General features: G+C 34.1%; 1 long non-coding RNA gene across 1 annotated transcript; it reads right to left on the bottom strand.

The window, feature by feature from the left end:
- On the bottom strand, positions 140-794 carry LOC110269961. Its single transcript, XR_002358927.1, has 2 exons — positions 302-794; positions 140-213 (listed from the first exon to the last, which is right to left on the bottom strand). It is a non-coding gene; the product is annotated as an uncharacterized LOC110269961 (long non-coding RNA).

The following is a 12,368-nucleotide window of genomic DNA, read 5'->3' as shown; positions in this document are numbered from 1 at the left end:
TTTTCTAGAATATTAGCATACAAACAATTTCACATGGTTACATCAAACTCAAATTTACACTACACCAGATGGATATTGACATGGACTGAATTTTTGCCTTGCTAAGGTTTCCATAACCTTTAAAAATTGATGTTTCAAGTTCCAGACCCGAAAATTGAGATCACTTTAGTTCCAGGGGAAACTAATAGTGATGTACTCCAGCTCCTTCAAAAACTAATTAAAAAAAATGTGAAAATGTTATTAGCTCTCAAGATACATTCTTCTGACAAAATTAAATTGAGCTCCTGGCAAATGGACATACCTTTCTTCTCAACCAAAGTTGTTCACTTCAATCACATCATCTGCAAATATATTTGTCAAACACTTTCCCCTTCACGCCTTTGCCTTTCAGTCTCACTTTTGCTCAAATCTACGATATCCTCAATAGGCACCCAGCCAGTGCTTGATATTTTGGCATGAAAAAAAGGATAATCAGAAATATTTCAGGTTCACCTTGGCTGTCCTGTTCCTGGGGCTGAATCAAATGTTTAAAGTTTAAGACCTGAGATCTCGGCGACATTTGTTGTCATTGAAGTAATCATTGGTCAAGCACAGAATGTAAAGGGATGATGCATTGATTATCATGTCTAACTGATAAATTTAACCTTTCCCTCTAATGAATCTCAATTTGGGTTGTCAAACAATTCAAACCATTCTCAATCTCAAGCGCCATCTTCTTAAAAATCCTCGAACCCAATAAAAAAAATTATTGTAACCTCATTGCAGCAATTTACACATGAAACCAAGATTAAAATATTTTTAATAATATAACCAAAAAAAAAAAAAAAGAAAAGAAAAAGAAAACAGCATTACCCAAATGAACACGAAAGGCACATGTCCTCCTAATCTGATATAAATAGAGAAAGTTCACATTCTGTTGTTATTATAGTTGAAATGGGATATTAGTTGCATTGTCATTGTCCTTTGTCTTAACTCATTATTTCTCCTTAGTCCACGTAATTTGCTTGGGCTCATTAATTAACTGCAACCTGCAACCGTTGTATGCCAAATTTTTATCCCATTAATAATTCAAAGTTTAGGGGGATGACGATTAGTCGAATACTTTCTTCCAATCTTTAGTTAATTATCTAGGTTATGTTAAAGAGATTATGAAAGATTACGTGAAAATTAATTTAATCTTTAAAAGATCAGAAAAGCTCTACATTTACGTAAAAAATACATGGATGTTATCCAAGTAACTTTCTCTACACGCGCGTTTCCTCATCCTACAGTCGTTTATACACGCGCTTCATATAACGTATATAACGTAAATCTTTTCTTCGTGATAAACTTTTCTGAACGTAAACCTTTCTCAACGTAAACCTTGTTCTCTTGTCGCGTTTTCGTTCTTCTTCTTTTTCTCTGTTCGCGTTCTTCTTCTTCTTCAACCTAATAAAATTTCTTGTTCTCTGCATTATGGATCTGGATTGACTTTGACGTAATTAGCTTCGTCGTTCTTCTTCTTCTTCTTTGTTTTTTCTTTGATTTGGAGTTTTGAATTGAAACAATGAATGAATCAACTTCAAATCAGTTGAATGAGTGCGATTATTCTTCGGAAACGCATCAATTTGATGAGGTTTGGATTATTGAATTTTGAATCGAATTCAATAGAATGCAATTGCTAATTTTATTTGAATTGAATTGAATGGACAGAGGTGATCTGAATCTGAATTGAATTGAATTGATACTATCTAAATTGTAGACAGAGTTGTTTTGAATTTGGTTTTGTATAATGGATTATCTTTCATTTACTGTTAGTAACATTTCGGTTCGGTAAGTATTATAGAATTATTTCACCGTTAATGACGTTTTCGGTTCACTGGACAGACCAGCTGTGTTGTGAATGAAAGATTTGTCCTAAAAGTGGGGATGATTTTTGAGACACTAGAAGAAGCTGCAAAGTTCTATAAACGTTATTTCAAACTTGCCGGTTTTTCTACCAAAATAAGGAACACGACTCGGGATGGAGACAAAATTAAGAATCAACTAATTGTATGCACCAGAGAGGGGAGGTGAAAATCCAAGATATCTCCAACTCTGAAAACAAAACCCTCAGCTGGGTTAAACTGTCCAGCCAGGATTTATGTACACATAATGAAGGACGTCGGTATTTGGACAATTTCCAAAGTTGTTCTGAATCACTCACATCCTTGCTGTCCAGAACGGGCAGAGATGCTCAAACAACACAGGGAGCTTAGCATGTTTGTGCGTCGCACCATTGAAACCCACAAGGAAGCTGGAATCAGACCGAGCAAAACTTACCAATCATTTGTAGCAGCAGCTGGCAGCAACCGTGAACTAGGTTTTATAGAAAAAGACATGAGGAATTACATCACAAGGGAAGTACGGAATATTTTTTAAGAAGACGATGCCAAAGAATTTGGGAAGTACCTACTAAGAATGAAAGAGAAGAATCAAATATTCTTCTTCGAGCTCAACCTTGAAGACGATCACTGCATTAAACATGCATTTTGGGCCGATGCAAGAAGCAGATATGCATTTGAGTATTTCGGAGACGTGGTTTCATTTGACATCACCTATAATACAAACAGGTATTTCGTTCAGTGACATATATTTTTCATGTTCTTTGAATGTATATTTTTCGGTTCACCAAGTCTGGGTGCGCTTATTTATGCAGGTACAATTTGGTTTTAGGTTCTTTTGTTGGCATGAATCACCACGGCCAGTCGACACTTCTTGGATGTGCACTGATGAAAAATAAGGACATTCAATCTTTCAAATGGCTATTTGAGTGTTTGCTACGTTGCATGGGAGGGAAGGCACCAAAAGGCATTCTTACCGATCAATGCACATCGATTCAAAGGGCAATTGAGCTATGCATGCCAACAACAATTCACCGCTGGTGTATCTGGCACATCATGAAAAAGATCCCAAATAAACTAAACGGCTACAAGGGACACATCGATATTGAACAAGAGATGAGCCATGTTATTTGGAACTCGTACACAAAAGATGCATTTGACAGAAACTAGAATGATTTCCTCACAAAGTATGGCCTCGGAGGCAACAAGTGGCTTTCAGGTAATCGAGGTTTCAATTCAAATTATTTTCATGCTCATTATCTTTTTTTCCCAAAGCATGAACTGTTTTCGGTTCACCACACCTTATGGGTTTGGTTTGTTTTGCAGAGCTGTACAATGATCGGCATATATGGATTCCAGTTTATTTGGATCACCACTTCTGGGCCAGAATGAGAAGTACACAAAGGAGCGAGAGCATGCATTCATTTTTCAACAAGTTCATCACACAGAATAGCTCCTTGAGACAATTCGTGAAGCAATACAACAATTGCCTAGCAAGCAAAGAGCAAGCAGAAAGAGAATTCGATGCTGCAGATTTTTACACCGTGATACCAGGCACAACAAAATCAGCAATAGAAGCACAGTTTCAGCATGTATATACCCATGAGAAGTTCAGGGAAGTTCAAGCTTAATTCAGAGGTAAAGTGAACTGTATCATAAGATCAATGCATTCCACCCTAGGTTTCACAACATATGAAGTCATAAAGCAGGTTTCTAACTCCACATTCAACAAGTTTGTCATCACCTATGACACAGTATCATGAGATGTAAAGTGCCATTGCTTGCTGTTTGAGTCTAGGGGCATATTGTGCCGCCATTCCCTAAGAGTCCTAAGCTTTGAGCGAGTGGATAACGTGGCACCGAAATACATATTGAAATGCTGGAGCAAGAACATAAAGAGGAGGCATACACACATCAAGAGTAGTCAAGATAAACCTCTATTGGAGCCGAGAAGTAAGAGATTTGACGAATTGGTATTTCGGTTGCACAATATATGTGAATTTGCATATGAGTTTGAAGAGTTGACCAGAATTCTACACCGAGCATTTGACAAGGTCATGGCGGAGATGGAAGAATATCAAGAGAGAAGCAAAGGAAAAAGTTTGCTAATGCACGAAGAAGCGACATTAAGCAATGTGAATGACCTTCAAAGCCCACCACGTGTCAAAACAAGAGGTCGGCCCAAGAACAGACTTGGATCAAACCTGGAAAAAAAGATCTCAAATGCCATGTAGAAAAAGAAAAAGACAGCTCCAAGCGAGGTAAAATTGACTTGCTTTTGATTAGTTAAAAATTCAATTGTTCATTTTGCTAATATACAATTAATTATGTCTTTTGTAGTTGAACCTGTTAGACTCCGCATCATCGATTTAGTCAAGCTCCACTCTTTACAATGCACCAGATATGAATTATCCAAGAGAGGATTGTACAAGTTATAGTTTTTATTAATGTAAATTTTTGTTCACTCATGAGCAAATTTTGGTTCACCATGGTTATAGCAGGAGTAATTTCTGACTGTTGTTAGTGTTTAATGAATAGTCACTTTTTTTGTGAAATTCTATATTGATATATGAAATTTTTCGATTCGTCTAGTGTATTAATTTCTAAGTTGAATAATTAGAATTTGTTTTGAGAAACGGGAATCAGGGTTTAGGATTTAGGGCTTAGGGTTTAGGGTTTAGGGTTCAGGGTTCAGGGTTCAGGGTTCAGGGTTCAGGGGTTTAGGGTTTAGTGTTAGGCTTTAGGGTTTTAAGGTTTAGAGTTTAGGGTTTAAGAATTAGGGTTTAGGGTTTAGGGTTTTAGGATTTAGGGTTTAGTGTTAGGCTTTAGGGTTTTAGGGTTTTAGAGGTTTATGGGTTTAGGGTTTTAGGGGTTTAGGGGTTTAGGGTTCAGGGTTCAGTGCGTTTGAAACTTTCGGTTCGGCTAGTGTATTAATTTCGGTTCACTGTGTTTTTGGTGTTACTAATGTATTGGTAAATACACTGATTGTAATCACTGAGAACTTGAAATAAAATAGCACCCAGACAGTTTCAAGAGATTTATAAATTAACATCTCAGATGTGAGATGAGTACATTGAATACATTAAAAAAATTATTGATATTAAGATTAGATACATAGATTAGCATTTACATTAATATTCACATATATACATTGAAAGAAGCATTGTTTGCTTTTTTAAACAAGTTAAACAAAATATTGTCAAATACAACCAGTGAATCACAGTATATCCTATTTACTATCTAAATCCCCATATGTGAATTTACAATAAAGGCTGAAGAGGGCAGCAGATGGCTTTGGCATTTTATTGCTTCAGATTTCCCAATCACTTGCTCTCTGATTTTGTTCATTTCATGCAACAGAAGATTTGGACCATATTGGTACCTGAAGTCATCAATCTCTTCCTACATTTCAATTGAAAGGAATTAGTTACATAACAAATGAACCCAACTGAAATAAGAAAAGAAAGAAGTTTATTAATTTAGAAAGTACTTACTTGTGTCCAAGCTCTATATTTACATCTCTTCCCGTTGTTGATTTTTCGTGGATCGATTATTTCGAGCCATTTCATGATGTATATTCCACAATCATATCTAAGAAAAAATTGAGTATAATACGATTAATAGTATACAAAATAAAATACATCAAATATAGCACTATAGAAGAGAAAGATTCTTACTCTGTACGTTGACTATTCAGTTGGATATACTCTACTTCTTTCCCCAGCCCATCTTCCATTAAGGGTTCCGCCCCAGCGTAAACCCTCATCTGAGAAATTATTAATCCCTAAAAGGGACACAAAAATTAAAAAAAAAGCATCAACAGTGAATCGAACTCATTTCATGTACTAAATTATTTGAATAATTTACAAGAAGAATAACTTACAACAAATTTTTTTAGCATCACTCTTGATTCAGGTATATGTTTTTCTGGCTTATTAGTAGAGTCAAGCACATAAAATTTTTTTTTCTTGACATCAGCAATCCACAACCACCAATGAGCTCCGTTGCAAATTGGCACAAATAGCTGAATTGTGGGTAAATGATAGAATATTTCAGTGGAAACAAAAAACTGATGAGAGAATTATTGAAGAATTTTTAGAAATTACAACTTACAAATGGATGCGAAGCAAGTTTTATTTTGTCAAGAAACTGGCGATAGTGGGCATACTGCTCAATATCAAACCGGTATGCCTTGTTTGTCGTTTTATCAATGTACTCCACGCCATGTCTTCCCAACATAAAATTCTGCAAAACGAAGATTAGTTAAATCAAATTTCCACCGAACCGAACACAATTCATATGCTGAATATGAAGTGAAAAATATTCATTCATGAAGAAAAAAGTTTTCTTCATGCAAAAGAACTCAACAGAACACATAAGAATCAGGTGAACCAATATTAACATTCTGACTAAACCGAACAGGAATCAGTAGTGAATAAGAAATTTAGCTTACCACAATATCCAGCGGCACAATGTCTATTTGTTCCTGATACCGCCGAACTTTGATTTGGTTGAGAATCATGCTATGTATACTGACAACCTACATAAAGAAAAGTTATGAGATATACTGTATAAGAGTGTTTAGAAAAATTATTATTTTTAAAGCAATTGGGAAAGAATTTACCGAGGTATGCACTTGTTCTCCGGGCATTAGAGACATGAAATATCCTCTTAACCCCTCATAAAGCGTCCCATGTTTCAAGACGAATATTGCATCATATTCGTTGCTACTATCTTTTGTCTTTTTTACATGTGTCATCAAATGATAACACTTTTCGATCAACTCCTTTGAGATTTTCATTTTTTTTTTCTAGAGTTTTTAAAACTGTAGCAGCTGGCAAGGGTGGCTCGGAAGTTGTTGCTTCAACAAACTTTAATGCTGCCGTCACTCCAGCATCTACCACCGCCTCTGCTAGGACTTCAAGCTGTGAAACAGGCGGCTCAGAGGGATCAGTTGGTTGAAATGCTGGTGGATTTATCCCAAGGTTAAAGGAAGGCATATCATCTTCCCTTTGGCAAGGTTGCTGTTCTTCTTCGACAGGGCTGTTGCATTAAACCGATAACAGTTCAAAAACAACTCATTTAAATTAATAAAAAGAACTTTTATGTGCAACTTACTCATCATCAGAAATTTCATAGAAATAGTCATCTTTCAATAATTCTTCAATAACAGAACTCGTAAGAGACAACGCAGGTTTTGGCTCTGTTTTTCTCGATGAAGATATCTCGACAGCCTTCTTTTTAGGTTCCGGAGGGCAGCTGTAAGAAACAGAAGAGATAAAACTTACAATTAAAACATGTAGTGAAGTGAAATTATTGGGATTTGTATAAGCAGTGAAACTTACACATTAACATCTACTTCTTCTTCCGATTGCTGCACTGCTGCTTCTTTGCTGGGCTAGTGTTGTGGTTCCAAAAGGCTGCTGCATTAATAGATGTTGAAGTGATTTAAAATAACCCTAAATCCTGAACACACTATCTATCAAGTGATTTAAAATAACCAAATCCACTGAACCTAAATTAAGCAATATGGTGAATAATGGTAAAACTTACAATTCAGGTTGTTCTTCTTCTTCTTGTTGTTGTTCTTGTTGTTTTGTAGGGCTGCTGCATTAAACAACAAATATTTCAGTAATGATTTAAAATTACCTAGCCCACAAAACCGAACAAGATTCATGTGGTGAACAAATATTTATAAACTTACTCTTTATTAGAGGTTTGTTGTGTTTGACTCTTTGGAGGGACATAGATAAAGTCATCATTGATCAACTCTTCCTGAAGAGAACTTGGAAGAGACAATGCAAGATGATTTCTAAGGAATGTAAACAAGGAAGAAGTTAATATTGAATAATTAGAATTTGTTCTAAGAAACGGGAATCTGCACATTGAAAAGCTCACATTTTCAAAGGTTCAGAATGAGTTTCTTGTTGAACCTGAATGATTTGTAGATCAGAATTAGGTGTAGCGCTATTGACATTTAAACACGTTTTTTGTGAGATTAATTAAACAAAATTTAATTACCTAAATCTGATAGAGTAACATAAATATTTTTAACTTACACTGGTGGACTTTTTAAAGTCTTTCTTGGATGGATTTTCTTTTTTCTAAAATATTTTACAAAGCAGAGGTCTAGAAACACATCAAATTCATTTTTTGAAAATACCGAACCGAAAGTAAAGAGTGCAACGAACCTGGTATTGTCTTGGGCATTTACAGATGGTGCGCAGCTTCCCTGAGTCTGCAAGAGTGGTTCACTTTCCAGATTTACAGTTGGCAGTCTAACCAAGATAAATAAATATTATTAATTGAATCTAGAGGAATTACAAAAGGTTCTAGCAAAAGTAAGCAAAGAAAGGAAAAGAACTTGGTATAAGAAATTGAATCTTACGTCTCAGAGGATTCATTTCGTACCTCTGTTGAGGCAAACTGATCCGGAGCAATGTGTGTTGACTGAGCTCCATCATTTTTTTTTATCTCTTTTCTCTTATCATCTCTAACGCTTGCCTTCTTCTTTCTACAGTGTTGTCTTTTCCTTGTTTAGTTCTGAAAGTTCATAAAATAAATATCAATACACCTAAAATGAAAGTATGAATAAAAGAAAATCTGATTCAAGAAACTTACTTCTTGTCAGATTTGGTTTTTTTTTTGTCACTCTTTGCGGTTGTTTTCTTTTTATTATGGGTGTTTTCTCAATTTCTTATTTTCTGCAAGACAAACAAACACATTGAATTTACAACCGAGAAAAATATAAGCAAGAACAAGAAAATAACAATCAATTCAACCAAATTGACAGATACCACCAAACCAAAAATAATTAAAAGGCAGAACCGAAAATTAGAAGACCACCAAACTGAAAGGAATTCATTTGCTGAACAATACTTATTGGCTTTCAGATTTGCTTGTGCTCTCTGAATCTGTTGGCACAGGCTTCCTTTTTTTTTTAACCACCTTCGGTGGTTGTTTTTTTTTCTTTGTTCCATTTTTTTTATTTCTTCTTCTCTGCAATACATAAGAACAAATGTATAAGAACAAATTTAAGCTACAAGTTAAATGAAATCAATATGAAAATTAAACTTACTGATTTTCGGATTCACTTTTGCTTTTTGAATCTGTGGAAATGCTTTCAGTTTCACTTGTTGATTGTGAATCCTTCTCAACAAGCACCTTCTTTTGTCTTGCTCTCTTTGCCGGTGGTCTTTTGTCAGATTCAGATTGAGATTCAGATTCGAAAAATCTTTCTTCTTCCGAAGAAGAATCCAGATCGACAATTTTTTTTATTTTCTTTCCTTTTTCTTTTTTATCCAACTTTCTTGTTTCTATTTTTTCATTCTTTTTTTTTTGTACAGAATTCCCTAAAACAGAAACAAGGACTCAATTATTTAATGAGAAATACAATAACAACTATTTAATCAACATGAGCAACCCGGTTTACCGAATGATGCTGAATAAAAAGCCATAAAACATGATAATTATTTAATGATCAAAGAAACATTTTGCATGCACAAGGACTCAATTGAATACAGTAACAATCAGGTGAAGCAAATATGCGAGCCCACCAAACCGAAAAAGGCTCATATGGTGAACAATTACCAGTATGACAAATAAATTAATTATAACCTAAAACAGAAGTTTATTTAGTTAGTAGAGTATTTTTAAAGTATTTGAAACTAAACTTTAGGGGAAATTTTAGTAGAGTGTGTGTTTATCAATAGTTCTGTTACTTCTCTAGAAATCCGTTCAAGCATCATTTGCTTTGTCCAATGGGCCACCTAAGCATCATTTACTTCTCTGTTGATATACTTTCACAAAAACACAGCCATCAACAGACTGTTTCCTCCCCTTTCTCTTGTTTTCAACTCCTTTCGTCAAGAAGTTGAGCATATGTTTTGCCCAATTCCATTCCTGAATGTTGTCGACATGAAAGATCGGTGGCTTAATTATGGATTGGGGAGGCCACACTTACCGTTGTGGGCAGCAAGAAGCACTTTTGTATGAAGACAACAAAAGTCCTCTTGAATTTTTTCCGGTTCTCCTCCCCTTCTACGCTCATATCCAGCACATTCCTTGTCTTCTGGATTTAGGTTGTTGTAATCAACCTTATCATCAAAACAATTCCCTACAATATTTTAGTAGCACAAATCAGTAAAAAAAAAAGCGCAATTTAATTTTCTATAAACCAATGAACTGAAAATAAGCAGTAAGTGAAAAGTGTATTACCTCCGTTGGTTATGTCCAGGGCAGCTGCTACTTTCTGAGGAGTTATGTATATTCTGCCCTGGAGAGTTTTCAAGCATTCTTTCTCTTCATCAAAGTGATCAATCAATTCTCTCAACAGGATATGAGAGACATTTATTTCTGGGACATGTGCCAGGGCACCAAATCCCATTTCTTCCACTATATCTTTTTTTCTTGAGTCATATTCCTGTACACTGTTGCCATTGTCTTTGTTTGGCATCTGCAATAATGATTTTTCTATAAGTTTTGAAACAAAATGTGAGGATATATTTATAATAGAAAATAGATATTATTCGAATGAAAGCGGATAAATATATTTAATGTGCTTACGTTATAGTGCGGCTTCTCCTTCATTGTTGCCATTGTCTTGTTCTGTTTTGCTGTAAGGAAAAAGTTTGGTCAATACTTCACTCAATACACCATTAAGTACAAGCATATATATCTTAATCAAGTCAATTAAAAGCCATTGAACAAAGCAAAAGGAAGCCACCGAACCGAATAAAATTCATTTGGTCAAATTTAAAAATATCCACAAAATTTATTCCAAAGCCCTAGTTATACTACTGTAAAAATTCAATCACAGTATTTCAAGAATGCCACCGAACCGAACAATGTTCATGTCAAGAATAAATCGTTTTCTACTTTTAATCATCAAGAATAGTATTTTTCCGTACAAAAGAAGTACTGAACAGTGTAACAACTAATTTCAAAGCGCTCGTTACACTGTCTACTGAACTGAATGAAAACAACAATAAATTTCATTCCAAACCCTAGTTATACTGTAGAAAGGCATGCACAATAGTTTGATCTACTAAATGAAGAAAATAAATTCAGTAAACCTAAAATACAACTAGGAGAAACGCGACATTGCAAGATTTCAGATGAACAGTAGTTTTTCTCATGCCTTTTGTAGTCTATGATGCTGTTTTCGTTCTTTTTTTGTTGTTCCTTACCAAATCTTCTCGCGATTCTGCTGCAGTAGTGCTTTTCGCAAAGAATGTGACTGAAGTTTGAATGATTTTGAGAGAGATTCGAAGAGACGAAGCGGTTTTGTGTGTGTTGAAGAAAAAGGAACATTTTTTCATAATGAAGTGCGAATGAAGTAGTTGTTTCGTTTGTATGTGGCACGTGAAAATTATATTTTTTTAATGAGATTGGAAACACGTTAGTTGTTTTGGGTTTGGGCCAACTTGATTACATGGTTACATGAATGTGTAGCAAGCCCATTAAAAAGTTAAACACGTCAAATTAATTCATAAAAAATATAATTATAAATTAAATTAATTTTTTCGTTAATTATATAATAATATATCATCTTAAGTGTCAAGTAATATAATATGATAAATTAATTATACATATTATAAAATAATTGACATATTATATCAGTGACACATGACATATCACTGATCATTCGATATTTTATAAATTTATCTAAAGTCAAATTAATCTTTAAAAAAATATTTGCCAGAATCATTTTAATAATGAGCTACTTCAAAGTCCAAATAGTGGTAGAGATGCGAACCACATATAGGGTGGTGAATGATGAAGGAGGCAACGAGAGAGATTGAATGTGAGAGAAAGAGTCCCTAACTATGTTTAAATGAGACTGGTAGATATAGAATTAAATTAAATGCATGAAATTCATCAAGAAAGGAATGAAGACATATAATTGATATTTCACTTTGATAGTATATGGAAATTGAATTTTCAGTTACTAATATTAAATCTGTAAGAGTGAGGGACAAAGGTTGATATTGATATATAAATTAAATGGTAAATAGTTCAAAATACCACTTCTTCTCCAAAAACATATATAAAAATTTTATCATTTCAACGATTTTATATTAATAATGCAGAAAATGGACAAAGGCATAAAAAAGAGGGAGTATAATTACTAGAAGTGTTAAAAATCAATCCAAACCAAATAAAATTGACGATTGCTGGTTTTTATCCTTTGTTCTGACTTCTGATTTTTTTTAATTCTAGTTTAGGGCTGCTGGTTTGTACCAGTACTACAATGATTTTGTAAGTTTTTTTTACTTTTATAATAATATTATTAGACTGACATGAATAGAATATAGTGGCCTTGCAGATGTAAGGAGTTATTCTAATATATCAATTCGAGTTTGTACTAACGATATAAAAAATATAACAATGCATGTATGATCATTGTGGTCATTCTTTTTAAACAATAAATTATTATAAGTTTTTATTAAGAGGGTCACTCAGACGATTAAACCGTATTTTTTCAAAGATATTTTTTAATAATTA

Source organism: Arachis ipaensis, chromosome B01, assembly GCF_000816755.2.
Source record: "Arachis ipaensis cultivar K30076 chromosome B01, Araip1.1, whole genome shotgun sequence".
Taxonomy (NCBI): Eukaryota; Viridiplantae; Streptophyta; class Magnoliopsida; order Fabales; family Fabaceae; genus Arachis; species Arachis ipaensis.
Note: the sequence above shows the minus strand (reverse complement) of the source record. Positions and strands in the feature narration are given on the sequence as shown.